Consider the following 24460-nt stretch of genomic DNA (forward strand, 5'->3'; position numbering starts at 1 on the left):
TGTATGCATGTATGGGGGGGTGGTGTGGAAGGAGGAGGAGCATGAATGGAGGGGGGGGTTTGTATGGGGAGTGTTGGGTGGGTGGGCCTCCTACCAGTGACAGGAAAGGAGTTACGAACGCCACGAAAACCATGGCGGTAGGCAGGGTCATAATGCCACGGGCGGGACAGTAGCGCCCGCCGGGTTGGAGATTGTTATCTCCAGCCCGGCAGCTGCTACCGCCAAGGTGGTCGGTGTGGTACATTGGTGGTTTGGCTGCAGCCAACTCGCAAATGTCATAATGTGGCTCTACATTTACACTGACCAACGGGGTCATAATGACCCCCATAATGCTGTCTTATGTGAGTAGGAAGCAATTACTCCAAGACCAAAAATACCTACACTTAGCATTACCTATTTTAATTACTTCCTCTCCTGCTAACCTTGCCTTTTGTCCTCCATTCCTTTGAAACATTGTTACAGAATTATCCTACCTCTCAACCTCCCAACCAAGCTCACATCACTCCACACCCCAAAGACTTTCACTGGCTCCCAATCCATGAGTACTCTTTAAACTCTTCACACCCACATACAAAGCCATACACAAGACTGGTGCTATGTATCTCATACTGGTAAACTTCCACAACCATACCAGATACCTCCGCTCAGCTGGATTTCTACTTGCACACCCCCTGTATACACAGAACTAGATCCAGCGGTTGTGTCTTCTCCTACCTCACTACTAAAATCTGGAACAACCTGTCCCTGCACATCAGAGCCACCTCCTCAGTTTTTGAATTCTACAAGAACGTGAAGCCCTGGCTCTTTGCCTAGGCCCCGCATTGGCTTGGCTCAGATAGCTCTTGTTTCAACACCATGAACCCTTCCGGGTGAGTTGTGTGTAATACAAATGCACATAGCATATCATTTCTAACCCTGTTGGTTTCTGTTCTCAAAACAGCCAATCTCCCCCTTCCACTTTCCCTCCTAGCTCCTCTTAAGCTAATTGTAACTATTTCATGGATGCTCATGAAAGGTCTGTCTTTAGATACTATGACATGAGTGGTCAATTCATGCTTCCTAGTGGCTCCCTTTGGCCTGACAAGCTACCTCTGCTATTATTTTTAACAATTATGCTACCGTTTGGCAATGAGACACACAAAATATGTCTGTATGCTGATGATATGCTTTTAACTTTATGGACCAAGCCCATTCTCTTCCAAACCATCCCCTGACCACTTTTGGTATCAGTAAACATACTAAGAGAGGTGGCTGGATTCAAGATCAATATTTTAAAAATCTAATTTCTGAACTTATTGTCTCCAAGTCAAATTGTGGGAGAGTTTACTCACAGTTTCCAATGATGTGAGAAGAGAAATCCATTGACTATATGGGGGTAAAAATATTCCCCATAGAAATGGCTGGGGACCGTGGGGAAGGTTGAAGGACCCTGCGGTCCCAGCTGGCTCCCCACCTCCTGTGGGAGACAGCATTGCTGTCACGGACAAGGAGTTGCTAAAGATGCAGCTTCCTCTCTATGAGTGCAGTAGTTTCCTCTGTTTCTCTGCCTGCATTTCTGCAAGCAGGAAAACAAAGAAAACCTCCACTTCCAGCAAGGGAGAGCTGTTTGACAGCTCTCACATGCTGAAACTGGAGTGTTTACTCTGACTTGGCGGGAGCTGTCCAAGCTCCTGCCAAGTTACAGGAAACAGCTATGTTCCAGGGTTGGGCAACTAGGACATAGCAGGAGCTGGCCCTGGGGGGTGGCGGTCTCCAGGGCCATTATTGTCAACACGAGGGGGGCCACGCAGCCCCCTTTCAACGTTACAACTTACCCTGGTGATGTGGTAGTGCCAATGGCAGGGGGTCCACAAAGGAACCTCTATCTTGTTTAAATTCAGCCCTTGGGAGGTGATGGTCCCCGGGGCTGCAGAGGGGGGAGTGCCGGACAGCCCCTCTGCATTAATACTATCTTTGGCACCAGAGAGGTGGCAGTCCCTGAGGCTGTGGGTGGCCAGATGGCCCCCCCACATTTCACTGTATCTTTGGCCATGGGGAGGCAATGGTCTCCGGGGCTGTGGTGGGACCGCCCCCATCATTTAATTCTGTGTTTGCGCTGGGGAGGTGGCAGTTCCTGGGGCTGTATGGGGGCCAGGCAGTCCCCCACATTTCTTTGTATGTTTGCCCAAGGGAGGTGGTGGTCCCCAGGCCACAGGGGGTCAGCAGGACCCTCCTAATTTAAATAAAAGCATTTTGCACTGGGTATGGGTTAGTCCTGGAGGCACAGGGAGACATGCCCTGCCCCCCACATTCAATGGTCTAATCGCCCGGGAAGGTGGTGGTCCCCGGGGCTTCTGTAAGTCCGGGACGGTGCATCCCTTTCCTTATTTTTAACATGGTCCCGGTGACTTCATTTAAACAAGCGCAGGAGCCTGTGCTTTTTAAAAAAAAATGTCAGCACACCTACAGATTCATTGCAACTCTAGCTGAAAATGTCTTAAAAATGACTTTTTGCTCTGGGGGTCCCTTTGGGATCCTAGCACCAGAGCTAAGGGGTCAGGGTGTCACTACCATCGTCCATTTTCTTATTTGGAATAATTTTTTCTGGGACTCCTAAAATGGCTGCCAACATTTCCTTGTTGAAGTGTTGGCAGCCAATCGCATCTCAGCACAAGATTGGGAGGGTTTCCAGACCCTTCCCTCGCTAAAATGTTTTTTCTTTAATATCTCAAAAACTACTGAATGGATTTACACCAAACAAAAAGAAGATTGCTTTGTGGACCAAGAGCTACCTTTCTGCCAAATTTGGTGTAATTCTGTAATTCAGGCGCTATTCCTGTTGAAAATCCCTGTTGGAAAAATGCATGGGAAAAATGCATTTTGGGACCCCCCCCCCCCCTTTTTCATGCCCCCCCCGCCCTTAATGGATCGTCCTGAACCTTTCCAGACAGATGCTGAAGTGAGTGTCGTATTTTTTGGGAAGATTTCGTGGCAATTCTTCATACGGCACCAAAGTTATTAGCAAAACTGCATGCCACTAGATATATATATATATATATATATATATATGTATATATATATATATATATATATATATATTCACTGAAAAACAAAGGTTACAGGGACGTTATAGCTCCACTGAAAATGCTACCAGAAGGTGGTGCACTGCATAAATACAGAGAATCTTATAACAAGAAGGCCGAGGCCTATGTGACAAAGTGGAGAACAAAGATTATTTAGAATTTATTCAGTCATAAAAATCCCCAAAAAAGTAAATCATTATTTGCCAAACAGATGGGTAAAATACATAACAAAAAACGAAGAGAGAATTCTCTATAAAGTACAGTCAAGGAAGCCAAAATAAAGGAAAATACAAAGTCCTTACGTCCTTAGAATCGTGACAAATTCATAGATAAGTAACAAGTTCTTGATAGAAGGCCAACGCGTTTCGCCACACATGGGGCTTCTTCAGGGCTAAAAATATAACCAGAAAATACATGTATGTTCCATGATACGGTACAACATAAGTACATGTGATAAACCACTAAAGACGATCAGTCAAAAAGTAAAAAAGAGACAGAGTGTGTCAGAAAATGATGGAAATTAGCCAGCTCGTGCTTGATACGAGAAGAATATATATAATAATATTTAATATAGTGTATAAGACAAATTAGTAATTCATAACAAAAAAAGAAGAAGAAAGAAGAAAGTTATCACAAGCGTGAAGCAACCAACAGTGAAAATGACAAATATAAAACACTGCGACAAAAATTGAAGCAATATCATACCCAAAAACAGTGTCCAGTCAATAGTAATAACTCAATATGTATTGGTATATGAATCACCTAAGAAAAAAGAATCCAATGATGAAAACATGGTAAGTGCAAAAAGTGACAGATATAAAAGTAAAGACCCTCATAAAATTGAGGGAGAAAAGAAGGAAGGGGAGAGGCTTACCGAAATAATAAATAACTGTGCACAGGCACACAGCAAAAGGTCAAACGACCAACAAAAATTGAGTCCAAAAAGAAAAAGTAATAATGAATAGATGTTTGGCTCACAGAATAATATCTGAAAAGTGAAAAGACTGAAACGTCTGAATTAAGAACTGAAATAGGTAAAATGCAATAAATGCAAGCAAAACAAGGAATAAAAGTGAAAAGAACGAAAAACGGTCCATAAAAAATGCCGAGGACTTACCAATTATGTCACAATGAGTAGTGAAGCAGCAGAAATGCAGCATGACTCCCAATCATTTTTTCATATCAGCGGGCTGCCTAGAAACATACCTTTCCTTTTACTGCCGGCATTTTTTGATTGGGAGTCATGCTGCATTTCTGCTGCTTCACTACTCATTGTGACATAATTGGTAAGTCCTCTGCATTTTTTATGGACCGTTTTTCGTTCTTTTCACTTTTATTCCTTGTTTTGCTTGCATTTATTGCATTTGACCTATTTCAGTTCTTAATTCAGACGTTTCGGTCTTTTTACTTTTCAGATATTATTCTGTGAGCCAAACATCTATTCATTATTACTTTTTCTTTTTGGACTCGATTTTTGTTGGTCGTTTGACCTTTTGCTGTGTGCCTGTGCACAGTTATTTATTATTAAGGTAAGCCTCTCCCCTTCCTTCTTTTCTCCCTCAATTTTATGAGGGTCTTTACTTTTATATCTGTCACTTTTTGCACTTACCATGTTTTCATCATTGGATTCTTTTTTCTTAGGTGATTCATATACCAATACATATTGCGTTATTACTATTGACTGGACACTGTTTTTGGGTATGATATTGCTTCAATTTTTGTCGCAGTGTTTTATATTTGTCATTTTCACTGTTGGTTGCTTCACGCTTGTGATAACTTTCTTCTTTCTTCTTCTTTTTTTGATATGAATTACTAATTTGTCTTATGCACTATATTAAATATTATTATATATATTCTTCTCGTATCAAGCACGAGCTGGCTAATTTCCATCATTTTCTGACACACTTTCTCTCTTTTTTACATTTTCACTGATAGTCTTTGGTGGTTTATCACATGTACTTATGTTGTACCGTATCATGGAACATACATGTATTTTCTGGTTATATTTTTAGCCCTGAAGAAGCCCCATGTGGGGTGAAACGCGTTGGCCTTCTATCAAGAACTTGTTACTTATCTATGAATTTGTCACGATTCTAAGGACGTAAGGACTTTGTATTTTCCTTTATTTTGGCTTCCTTGACTGTACTTTATAGAGAATTATCTCTTCGTTTTTTGTTATGTATTTTACCCATCTGTTTGGCAAATAATGATTTACTTTTTGGGGGATTTTTATGACTGAATAAATTCTAAATAATCTTTGTACTCCACTTTGTCACACAGGCCTCGGCCTACTTGTTATAAGATTCTCTGTATTTATGCAGTGCACCACCTTCTGGTAGCATTTTCAGTGGAGCTTTTCTTCAGCTCTGCGTAGTTCTTTATTGCAGTAGGAACTAAGGTGTTTGTTGCACGCTCTGTTTATTTACTTAGGGGATACACATAGGGATTGAGCGTTTCATAGGAGCTTACTGCATATTTCCTTTTTTGTTTAGTAACTTAAGGCTCATACGCACTCCCTTTTCCTTAAAATCATGTCACGTTTCAAGGATAAACGCGAGGAACTAGCCAAGGACCTGTTTAGCTCCTCATCCAATTTGAGTTCATCTGATACATCCACATCACAGACACATAGTTTGAGAACTAAATTTCAGAGGTTGGAGAGGCTAAAAAAACAAGAACTAGCTAGATGGTGGGACGGGATTACACTACAAAAATATTTGGATAATCAAAAAATACCCCGGGGCCTCAGAATCTTGATTTTTCCCACATACGAGGGTCTGGACGAAGACTCACTGGAGGAATGGGAAGCGAATTTACAGAACGCATCTTTCAATATGATGCGTATCTTAATTCGTCACATTGACAAAAAAGTGGCCAAACTACAGAGTGACATTGAAACATTAGAAAGAGAAATTAATGATATTACCCAAAAAGATCTGGTTAACAAGAATTATGAAATTCTTGAAAAAATAATTGATGATTATCAATTGTATTTAAGGGACAAGAAATTACGAAAGGTAAAACGTGATGATTTGGATTAGAAATTGGGCAGAATATACACCTTTGCCCGCAAATATGATAACGTGATAACTACTGAACCACTCACGAACAGGGGACGCAATATTGATGACACTGATATATCCAGTGGTAGTACCACCTCTTATATTGATAGTCGTACTTCCACAGTGGCGCTGACTACTCATGATACTTCTAAGAGTACTTTTTTAGTCGAAATGGAACGTTTACGCCAAGGTACCAAAATATCTCGTATAGACAAAAGACCAGAAGGGGTGGGAAACGATGGAAACAGAGACACTGGTACTTCAGGGGTCAGAACCAGATCCAAGAAAGATTAACACCCACTCTAACCGGTACTACTGCCACTGAGGGCGACCTGACAATCATTAATTTATCTGATCGAATTTTGAGTCCTGCAGAATGCAAGCTTTTAATCAAGGGCCTTGGATTTTGCCCTACTCAGACGAATGATTCTGTTGAAGTGTTTGTTGATCTTTTCAAATTCACACGTATTCTGAAACTCAGAAATCATTTTTCATCCGTACCTGTTATAGGTAGAGGTGAATACCAACCTGAGACCGCAGATTCTATGACCCCTATTCTTGATTCTGATTCTTCCATCCAACTAGTCTCTGATCTTCATGATGTACAGCTTCTTATGTCCTTAGATGATGACGTAAGAACAACAGAAGATATTCGGGCAGACTTAGGAATTTCCGAGAAAATTGAAAGGACAACCCTTTTCAAACCCCGTTCCAAATTTATACCGGCCCATACTCATGGCAATATTGATCTATTTGCCAAAAGAGTTTCTTTGGATCTACATCATACACTAAACACTCGTATTCACAAATGGCATCAGGTGAACAATTTATCAGCCACCGAAAGGGCAGCACTTCGGTATCTTAAGAATGACCAATCTATTGTTATACGGGAGGCGGATAAGGGAGGAAACGTGGTGATTATGAACCACAGGGATTATATGAACGAAATTGACAGACAACTGGCTGACACTGGGTGTTAGAAACACCTCATACACAATCCGATTACTGATGTAACTGATTTCATTAATAACAAACTTTGGGGTTGGTATGAACTAGGGCTACTTACTAACAATGAATTCAAATATCTACGTGTGTCAAGCCCCAAACTTCCGTGCATTTACATACTTCCTAAGGTACACAAGGGTGGTACCTTTCCCCCCGGAAGACCTATCATTTCTGGAATTGACTCGCCCACAGAAAAAATAGCGGCATATGTAGATTTCTTTCTACAGAAATTTGTTATTAATTTGCCTTCTTATATACAGGATAGCAAAGATATTTTGAACAAATTTGATGACTTCACCTGGTCTGAAGACCTCTTGTTCGTCTCTATGGATGTTAATAGTCTTTACACGTGTATACGTAAATCCTTCGGGATACAAGCAGTCACCACTTTTCTCAATACCAGAACTGCTGATTGTCTTGCACACTATCATATGCTTCTTGAGATGATTGATATCATTTTATCTAGGAATTATTTTATGCATGACAGCAAATGGTACCAACAAACCCAAGGAACGGCTATGGGTTCGAAATTTGCACCATCTTACGCCTGCCTATTTATGGGCTGGTACGAAAAAACACATGCCTGGGGCAAAACAGCATCACCATGGATTGATTTGATTGTCTTCTGGGGGCGATACATTGATGATATTATTATCATTTGGAAAGGGACTATTGATCAACTCAATAAATACCATGCCTTTCTTAACAACAATCCCTATAATGTACAACTTAGTTTACAATATCACAAGAACACTACTGATTTTCTGGATATTACTTTCTTTATACAAAACAACAGTATACAGAGTGCACTGTTTAGAAAATCTACGGCATGTAATAGTTTACTTCATGCCACTAGTGCTCACCCAATTTCGGTGATTCAAAATATTCCATTTGGGGAAATGGTACGTGTTAGACGAATTTGCAGCACTAATGATACCTTCCTGACACATATTCAGCATACGTGTGACCGCTTTATTACCAGGGGCTATGATGCCCACAATTTAACACAGGCTATTCATCGTATCTCAAAAACTCCCAGGAAAAATACACTGGCCATCAACACGCAGAGCAATAGGCAGACTGACAAAAACCCTTTAGCATTTGTGACTCGATACACGGCCCACAGCCCGGGCATTTTCAAAATTCTTAGACGCCATTTGCATCTCTTAACCGAGGTTCCGGGACTGAAGGGTATAATATCTTGCAAACCTAAGATCACATATCGCAGAGGGTTAACCCTTAGAGATTATCTGTGCCCCAGTTATATTGCTCCTATTCACTCTGCCACTTGGCTTCCATCAAAACCAAAAGGATTTTACATTTGTCATGGCTGCAATGTCTGTATTTTTGGCTGTGATAAGATTAGGGATTTCTGTTATCACAATTCAAGAAATTTCACTATTCAGCAATTTATTAATTGTAATACGAAATATGTTGTTTACATTTTGGGTTGTCCATGTAATAAACTTTATGTGGGAAGCACAATACGCCCCTTGAAACTTAGGATACAAGAACACTTACGAGCTATAAAAAACCATGACTCTACATATCCTTTTGCTACACACATGTCACTTGTTCATGTTAATGACTCTACAATGTGGTTTCATGGTATTGAACATGTTCCTGCCAATCCGAGAGGAGGCAACAGGGAACTGACCCTGCGCCAGAAAGAGGCGGCCTGGATCTGCCGCTTACAAGCGGTAGACCTTGGTCATAACACTGATCATGAATTTCATTACTTCTTGTAATGTGTTATTTTTGTGCATCTTATTCTTATTCCTATTGCTTTATATTGGCATATATTAACTGTTTCTGTTATGCTTCAACTATTATATATGTGGATCACATGTGGCCATTATTTTCTGCTACTTGCTACTGGGTACTGCTACTATTACCAGTTACTCTGTGCCCTTGTTCCATGTACACTTTGCTATACAAGTTTGGACACTTGGGTATGGTGCACTTACTTTATATGTATTATATATTTCATATTTTATGTCTCATTGGTCCCCCTTTTCTTTACCAATACGTACTTGTACCTGAGTTTTTATATGACATGTTCTTTACCTTGGGGTGATTCCTATGACTATTAATTTTCTCTCTCACTGTTATTTTCTTTCATTTTATTATTTCCTTGTATTTTTGGACACACTTACTATTTCTTTACTCTTCACTGACCATACACAATTGTACTGGTATATGTTTTACAATTGGCATTTACACATTTTCCCTCTATTGCCTGTTCTGACTCTTTTCCTCCCAATATGGCGGCCGCTGTTTGTCCTTCATGTATTTTTTACTTTCCCTTTCACAGGGAAATTGACTGTTTTGACTTCCGGTTCCCGGGCACTTATTCCGTGCCTCGGGACCAGCTCAAACCCCCTTTTTCGGATTTCCTTCACGGTCTTTTGAACGCGACCGCTTCTTGCCGGCATCCGAGATTAGCGCGTTGCGCGTAGCGCTAAATACATTTTGCTCTTTGAATCCTTTTCACGGCCGCTGACGGCAATTTATCTTGCCGTTATTTCATATCAGCGGGCTGCCTAGAAACATACCTTTCCTTTTACTGCCGGCATTTTTTGATTGGGAGTCATGCTGCATTTCTGCTGCTTCACTACTCATTGTGACATAATTGGTAAGTCCTCGGCATTTTTTATGGACCATTTTTCGTTCTTTTCACTTTTATTCCCTGTTTTGCTTGCATTTATTGCATTTTACCTATTTCAGTTCTTAATTCATACGTTTCGGTCTTTTTACTTTTCAGATATTATTCTGTGAGCCAAACATCTATTCATTATTACTTTTTTCTTTTTGGACTCGATTTTTGTTGGTCATTTGACCTTTTGCTGTGTGCCTGTGCACAGTTATTTATTATTACGGTAAGCCTCTCCCCTTCCTTCTTTTCTCCCTCAATTTTATGAGGGTCTTTACTTTTATATCTGTCACTTTTTGCACTTACCATGTTTTCATCATTGGATTCTTTTTTCTTAGGTGATTCATATACCAATACATATTGCGTTATTACTATTGAGTGGACACTGTTTTTGGGTACGATATTGCTTCAATTTTTGTCGCGGTGTTTTATATTTGTCATTTTCACTGTTGGTTGCTTCACGCTTGTGATAACTTTCTTCTTTCTTCTTCTTTTTTTGATATGAATTACTAATTTGTCTTATACACTATATTAAATATTATTATATATATTCTTCTCGTATCAAGCACGAGCTGGGTAATTTCCATCATTTTCTGACACACTCTCTCTTTTTTACATTTTCACTGATAGTCTTTAGTGGTTTATCACATGTACTTATGTTGTACCGTATCATGGAACATACATGTATTTTCTGGTTATATTTTTAGCCCTGAAGAAGCCCCATGTGAGGCGTAACGCGTTGGCCTTCTATCAAGAACTTGTTACTTATCTATGAATTTGTCACGATTCTAAGGACATAAGGACTTTGTATTTTCCTTTATTTTGGCTTCCTTGACTGTACTTTATAGAGAATTCTCTCTTCGTTTTTTGTTATGTATTTTACCCATCTGTTTGGCAAATAATGATTTACTTTTTGGGGATTTTTATGACTGAATAAATTCTAAATAATCTTTGTTCTCCACTTTGTCACACAGGCCTCGGCCTTCTTGTTATAAGATTCTCTGTATTTATGCAGTGCACCACCTTCTGGTAGCATTTTCAGTGGAGCTTTTCTTCAGCTCTGCGTAGTTCTTTATTGCAGTAGGAACTAAGGTGTTTGTTGCAAGCTCTGTTTATTTACTTAGGAGATACACATAGGGATTGAGCGTTTCATAGGAGCTTACTGCATATTTCCTACAGGGACGTTATAGTTAGGAAATAGAATTAAAAAAACATAGAAATTCACTTTAAAAAAACTAAATTTAGAGGGACGTTAGAGTTAGGCTCACATTTTAAACGTACTAAACCACAGAAATTCATTAGTTGTAGTTAGAGTTATCTCAAACAACGATAACTCGAGCCCTAAGGTAACTATAACTCGTTTATTCTTTTATTTTACCGGCAGATCTGCAGATTCACCACGACTCCATCCATAAAATAAAAGAAAATGCTTTTACCCCGGGGGGGGGGGGGGGTCCCAAGTCCCGAGTTCCAAGATGGCTGACAACACTTCAACGACTTCTGTTGTATCAGCAGATTAGATCTAAGCACAAGATCACTAGGGGTCTCAAATCCATTGCTTCCCTGTGTTATATATATATATATATATAAATTTGGATTTTCTTTAATTTCTCTTAAACTGCTGAGTAGAATTACACTAAAATAGAAAAAGGTCTCTTTCTGGACCAGAACTTACTTTCCTGCCAAATTTGGTGTAATTCCGGCCAGTAGTTTTTGCGCTATTGTATTGTAGCAGCTGACGGGACTGGTAAACGTTTTTGAAGAGTTTCATGAACATTTGTCAAGTGACGCTAAAGATATAGGCAAGTAAAAAAAAGCTTTTTATATAGAAACTAGGTCCTAACTATAACTACCTAGTGGCGACTGCCACTAGGTAAGATATATGTGTGTGTGTGTAAATATATATCTATATATATCTATATATATATATATATATATATATATAAAACCTAGTGGTGGTGGACAGTATGTAGTTTAAGTTAGGACCTAACCCGTAAGTAATATATATATATATATATATATATATATATATATATACACACATATATATATATATATATATATATATATATATATATATATAAAATTATACACTTACAAAACGTAAGGTTACAGGGACGTTATAGTTAGGCTCACACTTTAAACATACAAAATCACAAAACCAGAGAAATTAATCTATTATGGTCAGAGTTATATCAAGTAACTATAACTTGTGCCGGGGGTGTGGCCTGCAAAACATTGCCGCCATGAAGTGATCCACAAGCTCTACCTAGCTGGGAGATAATCTCCCTAAAATCCTAAAGAATCTTGGTCAAATTGCACAAAGTAAGGAACCATAGCTGTGAGGGACTTGAGTTGTGCCACTTCTGACACCGACTCTCCGAGCAATGAAAGCTGTGAGGTACACATCAATTGCAGCCTGCAGGGCCTGCCGATATCAGAGGGCACTGGGCGCAGTGTGCAAATACAGAGAAAGTGTTGCCCCTGCCCTGATGCCTGCGAGTGCTGTGCTTGCCATCCGATTGGGGGCGGGAGCCCTGGGAACATGGCGGACTGATTGAGCTCTCTCACAAGGGCGGTTAGTGCCGCAAATGTTTATGGTACAACACTGGTGCTGTATGAGGACCTGTAGGGCAGGCTAAATACCTTGAGCGGGCGATCGTGTGGAATTTGTGGAGTGAAGTGCTTGCTCCGCCCTCAGCGTGCTGAGGGGAACATCGAGACACATAAGCACTGCTGAACCCTTGAGGTATTGAATTCAGTGCAGGGGAAAAAACAACCCTGACTTCTGATGGAATGGGGGAAAGTGCATGGCACTAATGAATCTGGCAGCTTAAGTCACTGTGCACGGTGGTACTAAATTGCACAATAAAGATAGGACCAATGCAGGGTTTGAGATCTTGAGATCTGGAATCTGCAGCAACCTGGTGTGTCTTGAACCCCTTAGAGAGAAAGACCAAGGGGGAGACACAGGCACCAAACACTGAGTGAAGTCTCCTATATCCTACTTCACATTTCTCTGACCCGGCCCCCACTTAAAACTGTCTGTCAAGATAACTGGGCACACAGATAGGCACTGCTAGCCCCATGGAACTGAAAAACCCTCTCTAAAGTAATACAACAGTCCCGCACCAAGCAGGGAGCCTCTACACTGGACAGTCAAAATAGGTAAAGATAAATCGGCACAAACGGGGGGATGAATACTATTACACGGTATACCACCCCACGACAGCCCTCCCATCGGTTGACAAGACAGCTGAGCATTGTGGATGCAGAGAGCACTGAGGAACACCCCTTAGAATCCTTCAGGGTGGACCTTCTGGTGGCAATCCAGGGATCTAAAGCTGCACTGAAACGTTGTATAGAGGCTGTGTCGATCAATGTCAACCTACTAACAGCTGATCTATGAAAAGTCGCTGACAGAGTAACCAGTGTCAAAACTAATATTGAAATCCTACAAAGGGAGATGGCAACTCTAAAGCGTCAGATGGCCTTAATGATAACCACTATCTCGGAGCTGGGTAGAAGGGTGAAGGATGCAGAAGGCTGCTATAGATGCAATAATAATTGTGTGGCGGATTTCCAGAAAAAGTGGAGGGCTTATTCGCTGAACACTTTCTAGAAAACTGGATCAGAACAACTCTAAAACCAAGGGGCCCTCCCCCACCCCCACCCCCAGGAGCTCCACCTAGGGCTATCATAGCTAAGGTACTCAACTACAGGGACAGAGACTGCATCTTGAAAGCAGCCCGGGAACAAGAAGACCTCAAATTTTAGAATTGCAGCTATGCAATTTTTCTGGACTATACAAAACTTGCACAGGAACAGCGTACATTCTTCATGGCTGCTAAACAGAAACTGAAAGCGCTGGGATTGTGGTATGTTATTGTATCCGGCTAAGCTGAAAGTCCTGTACAATGGCAGAGCCCACTTTTTTGATAGACCTGAAGACGTGTGGGGATGGCTCAAGTTTAGACAAGTGGCTACTGCTCCACAAAGTGAATTTAACACTTGATAGAAAAGAGGATCGTGTTCTTTTGCGGCCCCCAAAGAAATCTGCATTGGAAGTGACAGCTAAAACCTCTTTCCAGAAGGCTCAGATAGAGTAAGGATAGGAAAAGACAGAGCAATGCACTTTATGGAGCTGGTGTCCCCAAAAGGGAGAGGTGATTCATCTGAACAGACCAGGTCAGAGGATTCAACATCTGAGACCCCAAGCCTCACATCTGAGGTGATCCCGGATACAGGCCTTCTTGTGATTGAGACTAGGGAGAAACAAAGGGATCCATCCTAAGACTGTTCTGCTTTCCTTTATAACTGGCACAGACAGTGAAATAGTCACACAGTACAATGTAACTGCACAGAAATGTCTCTATATAGTATATTATTCGCTAGTGCTTTTATTTGTATGTAATGCATTTACAAAAATGTCCTGGTAGACTGGACATAACTGCTTTTTGACAGTCTTAAAGTGCCATATGATGGTACCTCCTTCATGAGGTTCTGAAATGGGGGAGGAAGGTAACAGCCTCTGGCTTGGTTGGGAGTACATCCCTTCTTTTAGTTAGCAGGTTCACTAGGGACCTGCTGGGGGATCATGTTCATCCTTTCACAGCTGGGGGTAGACTCAGGTAGTCACATCAACATACTATGGTTGCCCTTTGGAGGGAGGGTTGAGAGGAGTTTCTTAGTAAAAATATTGTTATGGAAGTGTTTGAACCATCACAGCATGTCGGCGATTCACCAATGGGGATAACAGACCATCTGACAAAATGATGTCCAAGACAACTTATAAACTTCTTTCCTGGAATGTTAGAGGGCTCCATACCTGCACTAAAGGACATACAGGTGGTCATTACAACCCTGGCGGACGGTGTTAAAGCGGCGGTAAAACCGCCAACAGGCCAGCGGTAAAAAAATTCCAATTACAGAGGCGATAACCGCTAACAAAGACAGCCACTTTAACACTCCGACCGCCACGGTGGAACAAACAAACAGCGCGGCGGTCACCGCCAACAGACAGGCAGGAGACAATGTACTGCCCACACTATTATGACAGGCCAATCCGCCACCTTTTCCCGGGCGGATTCACCGTGGATAAAAACACAGCGGAAACAGGAATTTCAAAGGGAAAACGCTCACCTCTACACACTCCACGAGGAACGAGGACACCATGGACCCGGAACTCCAAATTCTCCCTGTGATAGTCTTCCTGCTCCTCTACCAGGAGCACGAACGCCGGCGGCGAACACCACGGTGAGTACTGCACCTACGACACAGGGGAGGGGGGAAGAAAAAACAGGGACACACACATGTAACACCCCCCAAATCCCCCGGAAGAATGCAAAGGCAATATAAAATGAGTGTAACCATTGTAATATATTAAAAGCAAGTATGCAGAAATATATGTATACACCATGTACAAAATAAATACCAAGCATAGTAGTCCAGGTAGTGCACTAAGATAGTCAGTGGAACACTGAGACAACATGGTATGGGCGAGGCCCACACAAGATCCCCGACCATGACAGAGAGAACACTGCAGGGGCATCAGAGAGCAACTAAACAGGCACCTCAGGGGGAGGGAAAGGGGGGGGCACCTCAGCCGCTTGAGTGCAGGGCGCCAAATCCACAAGGGGGCCACATGCCCACTGTTCCATCCTGGGGAGTGCAAAGCCACAGTCTCTCCGGTCTCACAAGTGGGTGGCCTGCCCACTGTTCAATCCTGGGGAGTGCAAAGCCACAGTCTCTCAAGTGGATGTCAGTCTCCACTGGTTCTGGAGGGGGCATGGTGCCCAGAGTGCTTCATCCTCTTAAGGACAGAGGTAGTGGATGTCAGTCTCCACTGGTTCTGGAGGGGGCATGGTGCCCAGAGTGCTTCATCCTGTTAAGGACAGAGGTAGTGGATGACAGTCTCCACTGGTTCTGGAGGGGGCATGGTTCCCAGAGTGCTTCATCCTGTTAAGGACAGAGGTAGTGGATGTCAGTCTCCACTGGTTCTGGAGGGGGCATGGTGCCCAGAGTGCTTCATCCTGTTAAGGACAGAGGTAGTGGATGACAGTCTCCACTGGTTCTGGAGGGGGCATGGTGCCCAGAGTGCTTCATCCTGTTAAGGACAGAGGTAGTGGATGTCAGTCTCCACTGGTTCTGGGGGGGCATGGTGCCCAGAGTGCTTCATCCTGTTAGGGACAGAGGTAGTGGATGACATTCTCCACTGGTTCTGGAGGGGGCATGGTGCCCAGAGTGCATCATTCACCCCGTGACGGACTCAGTTGCATCAGTGCCCCTGACGCTCATGGGCTAGTGGTGCTTCAGATGGCGGTGCCCTGTTCAGCGGTGCTTCAGATGGCGGTGCCCTGTTCAGCGGTGCTTCAGATGGCGGTCTCCATTGCAGGGTCTCAGCCTCTGGCGGTCCTTCATGGCCCAACGGGCCTTTTGCTGGCGATCCTTCATGGCCCAGCAGGCCTTTTGCTGGCGGTCCTTCATGGCCCAGCGGGCCTTTTGCTGGCGGTCCTTCATGGCCCAGCTGCGGTTGTGCTGGCGGTGGCCTCCTGGGCAGCTGGGCTTGTGCTGGCGGTGGCCTCCTGGGCAGCTGGGCTTGTGCTGGCGGTGGCCTCCTGGGCAGCTGGGCTGGTGCTGGCGGTGGCCTCCTGGGCAGCTGGGCTGGTGCTGGAGGTGGCCTCCTGGGCAGTTGGGCTTCTGCTGGCGGTGGCCTCCTGGGCAGCTGGGCTGGATCTAGCGGTGGCCTCCTGGGCAACGGGGATGATGGCGGTCTTCTCCGCCGTGCAGCCCTTCCCAGACTTGCTGGGTTTCTTGTGGCCCTTCCCCACCTTGGAAGGTGTCACAGCTGACTCCACACTCCCAACGGAACCCCTGGGAGTGGCTTTGGTGGCTGGAGTCTTCACCCTCTGCCGCCGGGCACTGGCCAACTTCTGATGCTTCACAGGTGGGGGACTGTCTATGCTGTGGCTCCGTGCCACACTGGCTGCCCTGGTGGCCGGTGCACTCCGGATTCCGGTGACTACAGGCACCACTGGTCCCGGGGAGGTTGTGGCTGAGGGGCTAGTTCAGGACGTATGAGAAGGATGGGGTAGGAGAGGTGTGGGAAAGAGGTCAAGGTTGGACAGGAAAAGTTTTTGGGACACACTGGGACGGGTAGCTGGAGGGGGTTTGGGAGTGGAGGAATAGGTGGTGGTTGTAGGAGGTGTACCTTTGGTGACTTTGGGTGAAGGTGCATGCGCTGGAGGCTGTTGTGAGGTGGATGACTGTTGGGTGGGTGTGTGCCTGCGTTTGAGTATCTTGGGAGGGGGCGTCACAGACACACTGGGGGAGGACACAGGGGACGTGTGAATGGTAGTGGGGTGGTGACTGCACGTGAGCGGGGTGTGGTGGTGGGTGTGCTGGAGAGGGACGTAGTGGCTGTAGAGGTAGTGCATGCAGGTGTGAGTGTAGACGAGGCTGGGAGGGAGGAGGGAGATGAGGAGGAGGGGGACACAGTGGAGGCAGTGGACATTGGTGTGTCTGCATGTGTGTGATGCTTGCGTGAGTGCCTGTGGGATGTGTGGTGCGTATGTTTGCCTGAGCTTCCCTTGGGTGTTGACGTGTGTGCATGTTGGTCTGTAGGTGTGCTTGGGATTGGCTGAGGTACAGGGGATTAGGTCGGGGTTGAGGAAGTTGGAGGGGGGAGGCTAGAGAAGGGAACAATGGCTGCCATAAGTGCTGAGGCCAGAGTCTGAAAAGCTCGGTGAAGGGCTGCCTGACCAGAATGAATGCCCTCCAGGAATGCATTGGTTTGTAGCAACTGCCTCTCTACACCCTGGATGGCATTCAAAATGGTACACTGCTCAACAGTGAGGGACCTGAGGAGGTCAATGGCCTCCTCACTGAGGGCAGCAGGGGTGACTGGGGCAGGGGCTGAGGTGCCTGGGGCGAAGGTGATGCCCACCCTCCTGGGTGAGCGGGCAAGGGCAAAGGCTGAGTGGCTGCTGGGAGGGCAGTGCTGGTAGGGGGGGTGGCGGCTTTACCTGTAGATGTGGGGGGCACAGATATTGCCACCACCACAAGGGAGATCCCATCAGAGGACGAGTCTGTGTTGCTGGTGTCAGCTCCTGTCCCAGCTGTGGAGCTCCCCTCGCCCTCCGTCCCACTGGTGAATTCAGACTCCATAGTGTCGCCCTCTAGGGCCATGTGGGATGCAGCTCCCTCATGCTCCGTTGCCACTGCTCCTCCGCCTGATGATGCTAATGCACACAAGAACAGGGAGACCACAAAAAGGGGGAGGAACGACAGAAGAAAGACATGTTGAGTGCATGCATTACCGCTACTGTTGGCGGACACGACAGACACAGAAGCCCCCTGCACTACGCCGCGCTCCTGACCTCCACTGTTCAATTTATGGGAAATGGCCTACAAGGCTATGGACGACATCTGCACACATAGATGACACAGGGGCACGACTAGCTGTACTTGGCACTCTACAGAGGTGGGCTGGGGTGCCACATGGCCTGACATACGGAGGGGCCTTGCCCACAGAACTCGCCCTGGCCTAGGGAAACCCACAGCCCTCCTCCCCCACCCAGACCCCTCCACTGCGCGCAACGTCAGCAGAATGAGAGTGTACTCACCCCCTTGTGGCTGTTGTGATGCCCTCAAGCGCCCATCCAACCCCGGGTAGGCCACCGCCAGGATCCTGAACATCGGGGGGGTTATGGCATGACGGGCACCCCTCCCACGTTGGGAGGCCATCCCCAGCTAAGCCTCCGCCATCTTCTTGCTCCAGCGGTGAATGTCCTCCCATCTTTTCCGGCAGTGGGTGCTCCGTCTGTGGTAGACCCCCAGTGTCTGGACGTCCTTGGCAATGGCACGCCAACTATCTTTCTTCTGGTGGGCGCTGACCTACATGAAATGTACAGGGGAAAAAGAGAAGTTATTAACAACAGCACCGTCAAAGTGATTGGCCCCCATCCCTACCCTTGCCATGTGGCACATGCATTCACCGTCTTTCATGCACGCAGCACTCTCCCCCTTCCTTCTTACATCCAGCCCTCTCCACACAGGCATAGCCCATACAGCATGCTCCCAGTGTAATTACCTGTTTGTCTGGAGGACCGTAGAGTAGCGTGTACTGGGGGAGGACCCCATCCACGGGTTTCTCCAACTCCTCCGTGCTTAACGGCAGGGGCCCTTTCCCCAGACACTCGAGCCATTGTCTCTTCAAGACCGAGGTCACAGCAGCACTTGCAGTGTAGGTCATCTCCTGTTGAAGATCAGGTATTGAGTGATTGAAGTGATAGAAAATGGCGGTCACGTCTGCGGCGCCCATAGGGTCCAATGTTAACCAATGCAGCATTGCGCCGCGGTCTTCGACCGCCTACCGCGACGGTGTACAACGCCAGCGCAGTTACCTCACATCCCATTGTCCCACTTTACAGGTCAGGCAGCCGACATTTCAGGGGCACACAAGGCTTCATTTCCAACTGCGTCACTCATACCTAGGCCTAGACTCAACACACATCCAGGCCACCTTTTGTGTATGATATGTGTTCTGTGTAAACTGTGGGTACGTACTTCTGAGTTGTTTGACTCTGTGTTCGCTGTTGTCCTTCATAGGCACCGTCCGCTGGGACATGTGAGGAGATGGCGGCATCCTCTGGTGTACCGACCGTTGGTGGACTTGTCGACAATGGAGGAGCTACATTTGATTATCACATACAGGCTTGACCGTGCCACAATCCAGGAACTGTGTACCCAGTTGGAGCCAGACCTGATGTCAGCAATCCGCCATCCCACAGGAATCCCCCCTCAAGTGCAGGTGCTGTCAGTGCTCCATTTCCTTGCAAGTGGTACCTTTCAGACAACAGTGGCCATGGCATCAGGGATGTCCCAGCCCATGTTTCCCAACGTATTGTCCAGAGTGTTGTCTGCCCTTCTGAAACACATGCGGAGCTACATTGTTTTCCCTCAGGTGGAGGATTTGCCTACAGTGAAAGGGGATTTCTATGTCCTGGGACACATCCCCAACATCATAGGTGCCATTGATGGGACACATGTGGCTTTGGTACCCCCCCACAGGAGTGAATAGGTGCACAGAAACCGGAAGAGTTATCATTCTATGAATGTACAGATGGTATGTTTGGCAGACCACTACATCTCCCATGTGAATGCCAAGTTCCCTGGCTCAGTGCATGACACCTACATCCTGCTGAATAGCAGCATCCCTTATGTGATGGGTCAACTCCAGAGGCACCGTGTGTGGCTATTAGGTGAGCACCTGGAAGCAAGTCAGTGGGAATGGTTGTCTGGGTCTGGGGATATCCCTCCAGGTTAGTGCGTGTCTAACAGTTGTCCCTCACCATTTGCAGGTGACTCTGGTTACCTCAACCTGTCATGGCTACTGACCCCAGGGAGGAATCCCAGGACAAGGGCAGAGGAACGCTACAATGAGGCCCATGGGCGAACTAGGAGGGTGATTGAGCGGACCTTCGGCCTCCTGAAGGCCAGGTTCAGGTGCCTCCATATGACAGGTGGATCCCTATTCTACTCACCAAAGAAGGTGTGCCAGATCATCGTGGCCTGCAGTATGCTTCATAACTTGGCTTTGCGACGACAGGTGCCTTTTCTGCAGGAGGATCGTCCATATGGCGGTGTTGTTGCAGCTGTGGAGCCTGTGGACAGTGAAGGCGACGAAGCAGGGGAAGAAGACATGCACAACAGGGACTCAGTGATCCAGCAATATTTCCAGTGAGACACAGGTAAGAATACAAACCTGCCTACTACATGTACTTTAACACTACTACCTCTCTACTGTGTCGTTTTCACCCAGTGTATGGTCACTGAGTTGTCACTTTCCCTTACGATTTCACAGATGTGGGTCCCACTGTGTGAAATCTGCTTAGATTCCTCATGGACTAGAGCTGTGTGACATAGGTATGTTGACATTAAACTTGAAAGAGCATTTTGTCACTGTAATTGCCAATACACTATTTCGAAATCACAGACAGACTCCAGATTGTTTTGTGCTTTAAGCGTGTTTATTTAAGTGCTCAATATTGGAGGGGGTAGTGAAATGGTGAGGGGTGATGGCGGAGGAATGTCCATGGCAGAGTCCAGTCTATTAGTCTCACAGGTGCATTGACCATATGGGCATAGGAAGTGGAGCTGGGGCAGTTTCAGTATGGCCAGGGTGACAAAGTGGGACAGTAGCATGACAATCAGGGTGGTCTCATTTCTTGGCAGGGGTCTTGGCATCGTTCTCTCTCTTTGTCCTGGATCTCAGGGACCGTTTGCGGGGTGGTTCTCCCTCTGCAGGGGGTGGGGTGCTGGTGTGGTGGTCCTGTGGCAGTCCTGTCCACTAGCACCGGCGGAGGTGGTGGGCAGTTCATCGTCCATGCTAGTGTCAGGGGCCCCTTGTTGTGCCACAGTGTCCCTCCTGGTGTTGAGTACTTCCTTCAGCACCCCTACAATGGTGGCCAGGGTGGAGCTGATGGTTCTGAGTTCCTCCCTGAAGCCCATATACTGTTCCTCCTACAGGCGCTGGGTCTCCTGAAACTTGGCCGGTACCGTTGCCATCGTCTCCTGGGAGTGGTGGTAGGCTCCCATGATGGAGGAGAGGGCCTCGTGGAGAATGGGTTCCCTTGGCCTGTCCACCCCCTGTCGCACAGCAGCCCTCCCAGTTCCCCTGTGTTCCTGGGCCTCCGTCCCCTGGACCGTGTGCCCACTACCACTGCCCCCAGGTCCCTGTTGTTGTTGGGATGGTGGGTTATCCTGGGTTCCCTGTAGTGGTGGACACACAGCTGATTGACGTGTCATGGGGACGGAGGTGTGGCCTGGGTGGGTGCTGTGCTGGTGTTTCCAGAGGGTGGAAGGTCTGTAGTGGCCTGTGACTGGGTGATGGGAACCAACTGTCCCGAGGTCCCCGATGGACCTGGCTGGTCATCTAGATCCAGTTGGACAGAGGTGCTGTCCTCACTGTGGGCCTCTTCTGTTGGTGGTGTGGACATGTGTGGACCCTCCTGTCCGGTGATGTTGGGTAGGGGTCCTGCAGGGTATAAAAGGATGGTTATTACATCTGTGTGTGTCATGGTGTGCAATGGGTGGGCGAACGTGTACCCCAGTGCTTGCATTCCTGTGTGAGACCTTGTGTGAGGATGGTTTAGGGGGTTGTATGGGTATGTGCAGTGGCCATGCTTTAGTGATGGGTGCCCATGCTTTGTTGTTGCATGCAGGGCTTGGTGTTGGGATGGGTGGTTTGTGATATTGGGACATATATAAGGAGTTGGAGTGCTGGGGTGAGGGTGGGGGTATGTGATAGCATGCAGGTAGGGTGGGGGTTGTAATAGTTAAGATTTGACTTACCAGAGTCCATTCCTCCACCTACTCCTGGGAGGCCCTCAGGATGCAGAATCTCCAAGACCTGCTCCTCCCATGTTGTTAGTTGTGGGGGAGGAGGTGGGGGTCCGCCACCAGTCCGCTGAACCGCAAGGTGGTGTCTTGAGACCACGGAACGCACCTTCCCCCGTAGGTCATTCCACCTCTTCCTGATGTCCTCCGGATTTTTTGGGTGCTGTCCCACTGCGTTGACCCTGTCTACTATTCTTCGCCATGGCTCCATCTTCCTTGCAATGGAGGTGTGCTGCACCTGTGATCCAAATAGCTGTGGCTCTACCCGGACGATTTCCTCCACCATGACCCTGAGCTCCTCCTCCGAGAACCTGGGGTGTCTTTGCCATGCCATGGGGTGGTGTAGGTGATGTGTGGGGGGGAGTGTGTGGTGATATGTGTGTGCTGATATGTAGTGGTGTGTTGTGTGAGGTGCGTGGAAGTTCTGTGGGTGATGGTGTTGTGTGCCTGTGGTTGCTATTGTTCTTGCTGGTGCTCTCTCTCTGGCCTTCTTTCTGAATTTTTTGTCGTGGGGGTTTGTGGGTGATGTGGGTGTGTGTTTTATAGTGGTGTGGGAGTGGTGTGTGTATGTGTATCCGGTGTGTGTATTTTTTTTAATTGTCCAATGTGGTAGTGTTTTGTAGGAGTGTGTGTATTTTGAGTGCGGCGGTGTGTACCGCAAATGAAATACCGGGGTTGAAAGACCGCCGCGTGGATTCGTTTGTTGTGATAGTGTGGGTGTATTTCTGTTGGCGTGATGGTTGAGGTTTTTTTTTCGCCAGTTTATCACTGACCTTTGGTGTGGCGGACTTGTGTGGGTGTCTGAATTTGGCGGATTCCGAAATGTGGGTCATAATAGCTGTGGCGGAAATCCGCGGCCGCGGCGGTGTGTTGGCGGTCTTCTGCACGGCGGTAAGCAGCTTTTACCTCCAATGTTGTAATGACCGCCACAGTGTTATCACTCCTCAAACGACACCGAGTCATTGTAGCATGTCTTCAGGAGATGCACTCAACAGAGCCCGTGGCTACTAAACTTGCCAAAAAATGGAGAGGACAGACTTACAGGGCCACTTTCTCCTCATTTGCCAGAGGAGTGTTGGTGTGGATAGCCCCTGGGTTCCCATTCGCATTAGCATGTATGGTAGCTGATGTGTAAGATAGATACATATTGATACAAGGTACGTTGGATGGTGAGGCACTGACACTCATTAATTCCTATGCCCCCAACACAGACGACAATTCCTTTTTCCCCTCACTGATCGACATCCTGTCGCCCCCAGTGATAAAGAATATAATCTGGGGGGGGGGGCTTTAACTGTGTGGTGCATGGAGACTTGGACCATCACCCCCCTCGACAGGGCTCTAAGCCCAAGATGACAAAGAGTTTGATTGAAGCAATGCCACATATCGGGTTCAATGACATCTGGAGGGACACGCACCTGGGAAGCCAGGAGTATACATTATACTCTGCCACACACGATACATGTAGCAGGCTGGACTCTACAAGCGGAACTCCTCCACTAGGAAAAAACACTAGCCACATTTAAAAGGCAGGAGGGTGGACAGGAACACTGACAGGAAACAGAGACAGACCTACTGAGGCCCGATGATCACTAGAGGTAGTCTAGAACGATATACACTGAAAGCATATCGCCAGTTACTTCATTGAGAGGGGAATAGTTTGGGTAGAATTTTGGCCTGGCTCCTTCACCGTGAGCTGCCTCACACCCCGGTACTAAGCCTTACAGATCCTCAGGGAAGGGAGGTACATTCTCAAAGTGCAATACTAGAGGTGTTCAGGGTTTACCTGGAGAAGGTTTACACCAGCCCAGGATATCCATAGCATAAGCATCGAATAGATTACTTGTTAAAGGTACAAATCCCACAGCTGGGAGCAGAGACAAAACAGGAATTGACCTCAAACCTCACAGTGGAGGACATCTGTGCCACCATACAGTCGCTCATTACAGCAAACTATGGCTTTATGGACAAATTCTATCAGGCCTATTCACAGAGCTGGCTCCCTGTGTACTAGAAGTACATATGGAAGCCCTGAAGAAAACAGTGCTCCCAACACCAATGCGCGAGGGTACCATTGTAATGCTATTGCTCAAGGGGGGCATTGTGGCCACCTTTCAACATGTACTTCCCAAGCGATGTGGTGGTCCCCGTGGACAGGTTTTCTGAAAAGAACCCCCTTCTTTGTTTTATTTTAGCCCCAGTGAGGTGGCAGTCCTGGGGCTGTGGGGGTGCAGTGTGCCCCCCACCTAGCATATACCGTTGGCCCAGGGGAGGTGGTG

Source organism: Pleurodeles waltl, chromosome 4_2 (genome assembly GCF_031143425.1).
Source record: "Pleurodeles waltl isolate 20211129_DDA chromosome 4_2, aPleWal1.hap1.20221129, whole genome shotgun sequence".
Classification (NCBI taxonomy): domain Eukaryota; kingdom Metazoa; phylum Chordata; class Amphibia; order Caudata; family Salamandridae; genus Pleurodeles; species Pleurodeles waltl.